This window comes from Phaenicophaeus curvirostris, unplaced genomic scaffold (assembly GCF_032191515.1).
Source record: "Phaenicophaeus curvirostris isolate KB17595 unplaced genomic scaffold, BPBGC_Pcur_1.0 scaffold_53, whole genome shotgun sequence".
NCBI lineage: Eukaryota > Metazoa > Chordata > Aves > Cuculiformes > Cuculidae > Phaenicophaeus > Phaenicophaeus curvirostris.
In genome coordinates this window covers 1,467,844-1,472,249 of record NW_027206675.1, presented here as the reverse complement: position 1 = coordinate 1,472,249, position 4,406 = coordinate 1,467,844, and positions in this window count along the sequence as shown.

Genomic DNA, 4,406 nt, shown 5'->3' with positions numbered 1-4,406 from the left:
TCCCTGAACCCTGACCCTTAATCCTTGACCTATGACCCCTGACCTATGACCTCTGACCCCTGACCTCTGACCCTGATCACTGACCCATGACACCTGACCTCTGACCTCTGAACCCTGACCCCGACCTCTGATTCATGATCCCTGACACTTGACCTCTGACCCCTGACCTCTGACCCCTGATCCCGACCTCTGACCCTGAGCTCTGACCCCTGAACCTGACCTCTGACCTCTGACAACTGAACCCTTACCTCTGACCCCTGACCCCTGACCCATGACCCCTGACCCCTGACCTCTTACGTCCGACCCCTGACACCTGACCTCTGGCCCCTGATTCTGACCTATGTCTCTGATCCCTGAACCCCTGACCCCGACCCCTGACCTCTGAACCCTGACCCCTGACCTCTGACCCTTGACTCTGACCCCGACCCTTACCCCTTACACGTGACCCCCGACCCCGACCTCTGACCTCTGAACCTTTACCCTGACCTCTGACCGTGAGTTCTGAACCCTGACCTCTGACACCTGACCCTGACCTCTGACCACTGACTCCTGACCCTTGACACTGACCCCTGACCCATGACCCCCTACCCCTAACCTCTGACCCTTGACTATTACCCCTTACCCATGGCCCCAACCTCTGACGCCTGACCCTTACTGCCTGACCTATGACCCTGACCTCTGACCTTTGATCCCTGACCTCTGACCTCTGAACCCTGACCCCGACCTCTGAGTAATGATCCCTGACACTTGACCTCTGACTACTGACCTCTGACCCCTGACCTCTGACCCTGAGCTCTGACCCCTGACCCTGACCTCTGAACTCTGACCCCTGACCCCTGACCCCTGACCCCTGACTTCTGACTTCCGACCCCTGATACCTGACCTCTGGCCCCTGACCCTGACCTATGACCCTGATCCCTGATGCCCTGACCCCTGACCTCTGAACCCTGATGCCCTGACCCCTGACCTCTGAACCCCGAACCTGACCCCTTACCCATGACCCCCGACCCCCGACCCCTGACCTCTGAACCCTTACCCCTGACCCCTGACCCTCGACCCCTGACCTCTGACACCTGGCCTTGACCTTTGACCCCTGGCCTCTGACCCGACCCCTGACCCCTGATCTCTGACCCTTGAATCTGACCCCTGAACCCTGTCACCTGACCTCTGACCTCTGAAAACTGACAATGACCTCTGACCCAAGATCCCTGACCTCTGACCCCTGACCTCTGAACCCTGACACTTGACCTCTGACCCCTGACCCCTGACCCTGACCTCTGATTCTGACCTCTGAACCCTGACCTCTGAACCCTGACCCTGACCTCTGACCTCTGAACCCTGACCTATGACCCATGACCTCTGACCTATGACCTCTGACCCCGACCCTGACCTCTGACCCCTGACCTCTGACCCCTGACCCTGACCTCTGACCTCTGACCCCTGACCTATTACCCATGACGCCTGACCTATGACCTCTGACCCCTGACCCCAGACCCCTGACCTCTAACCCTGACCCCTGACCCTAACCCATGACCCGACCCCTTACCTCTGACCCCTGGCCCTGATCCCTGACCTCTGACTCCTGGCCCTGACCCCTGACATCTGACCCCTGACCCATTACCCATGACCCCTGACCCCTGACTCCTGACCTCTGACCCCTGACCCTGACCTATGACCCTGACCCCTGACACCCTGACCCCTGACCCCGACCTATGACCTCTGAACCCTGACCTCTGACCCTGACCCATGACCCATGACTTCTGACCCCTGACCTCTGACCCTTTATTCTGACCCCTGACCCTGACCGCTTACACATGACCCCCGATCCCTGACCCCTGACCTCTGACCTCTGAACCATTACCCTGACCTCTGACCCCTGACCCCTGACCCCTCACCCTGACCCCGACCCTGACCCCTAACCCCTGAACATCACCCTGACCACTGACCCCTGACCCTGACCCCTGACCTCTGACCCTGTCCCCTGACCCCTGACCCCTGACGTGAGCTCTGACCCCTGAACTCTGACCCCTGACACTGACCTCTGACCACTGACTCCTGACCCTGAACCTGACCCTTGACACTGACCCCAGACCCATGACCCATGACCCCTGACCCCTGAAGTTTGACCCTTGACACTGACCCCTGACCCCTGACCCTGACCTCTGACCCCTGACCTCTGACATCTGACCCCTGACCCCTGACCCCTGACACCTGACCTCTGGCCCCTGATTCTTACCTATGACTCTGATCCCTGACCCCTGATCTCTGACCCTTGACTCTGACCCCTGGCCCCTGACCCTGACCACTTACTCATGACCCCCGACCCCTGACCCCTGACCTCTGACCTCTGAACCCTTACCCTGACCTCTGACCCCTCACCCCTCACCCTGACCCCGACCCTGACCCCTAATCCCTGAACATCACCCTAACCACTGACTCCTGACCCTGACCCTTGACACTGATCCCTGATCCATGACCCCTTACCCTTAACCTCTGACCCTTGACTATGACCCCTTACCCATGAACCCCAACCCCTGACCCCTGACACTTAATCCCTGACCTATGACCTCTGACCCCTGACCTCTGACCTCTGACCCTGAACACTGACCCCTGACACCTGACCTCTGACATCTGAACCCTGACCCCGATCTCTGATTCATGATCCCTGACACTTGAACTCTGACCTCTGATCTCTGACCCTGACCCCTGACCTCTGACCCTGACCTCCGACCCCTTACACCTGACCTCTGGCCCCTGACCCTGATCTTTGACCCCCTGACCCCTGACATCTGAACCCTGACCTCTGACCCCTGACCCCCGACCCCTGACCTCTGACCCTTGACTCTGACCCCTGACCCCTGAACCTGACCCCTTACTCATGACCCCGACCCTGACCCCTGACCTCTGAACTCTGAACCCTTACCCTGAACTCTGACCATGAAATCTGAACCCTGATCTCTGACCCTGACCTCTGACCACTGACTCCTAACCCTGACCCTGACCCTTGACACTGACCCATGACCCATGACCCCTGACCCCTGACCTCTGACCCTTGACTCTGACCCCTGACCCATGACCCCTGACCCCTGACTTCTGACCCCTGACCTTGACCCCTTACCCATTACCCCCAATCCCTGAACCCTGACCCTGACCCTTAATCCTTGACCTATGACCCCTGACCTATGACCTCTGACCCCTGACCTCTGACCTCTGACCCTGATCACTGACCCATGACACCTGACCCCCGACCTCTGATTCATGATCCCTGACACTTGACCTCTGACCCCTGACCTCTGACCCCTGATCCCGACCTCTGACCCTGAGCTCTGACCCCTGAACCTGACCTCTGACCTCTGACAACTGAACCCTTACCTCTGACCCCTGACCCCTGACCCATGACCCCTGACCCCTGACCTCTGACGTCCGACCCCTGAAACCTGACCTCTGGCCCCTGATTCTGACCTATGACCCTGATCCCTGACCCCCTGACCCCTGACCTCTAAACCCTGAACTCTAACCCCTGACCCCCTGACCTCTGACCCTTGACTCTGACCCCTGACCCCTGAACCTGACCCCTTACCCATGACCCCCGACCCCTGACCCCTGACCTCTAACCACTGAACCCTTACCCTGACCTCTGACCTCTGAACCCTTACCCTGACCTCTGACCCCTGACGCCTCACCCTGACCCCGACCCTGACCCCTAACCCCTGAACATCACCCTGACCCCTGACCCCTTACCCATGACCCCCAACCCCTGACCCTGACCCTTACCCCCTGACCCCTGACCACTGAGCCCTGACCTCCGACCCCTGACACCTTACCTCTGACCCCTGACCCTGACCTATGACCCTGAACCCTGACCCCCGATCCCTGAACTCTGACCTCTAAACACTGACCTCTGACCCCTGACCCCCGACCCCTGACCCTGACCCCTTACTCATGACCCACGAACCCTAACCCCTGACCTCTGACCTCTGACCTCTGAACAATTACCCTGACCTCTGCCCTCTGAACCCTTACCCCGACCCATAACACATGACCCCTGACCTCTGACCCATGACCCCTGAACCCTGACCCATGACCCATAACCCCTGACCTATGAACTCTGACCCCCGACCCCTGACCTCTGACCTCTTCCCCATGACCTCTGAGCTCTGACTCTTGAATCTGAACCCTAACCCCCGAACCCTGACCCCTGACCTCTGACCTCTGAACCCTTACCCTGACCTCTGGCCCCTGACCCCTCACCCTGACCCCTGACACTGACCCCTTACCCATGACCCCCGACCCCAGACCCCTGACCTCTGACCTCTGAACCCTTACCCTGACCCTGACCCTGACCTATGACCCCTGACTATGACCTCTGACCCCTGACTCCTGAACCTGACACCTGAACCCTGACC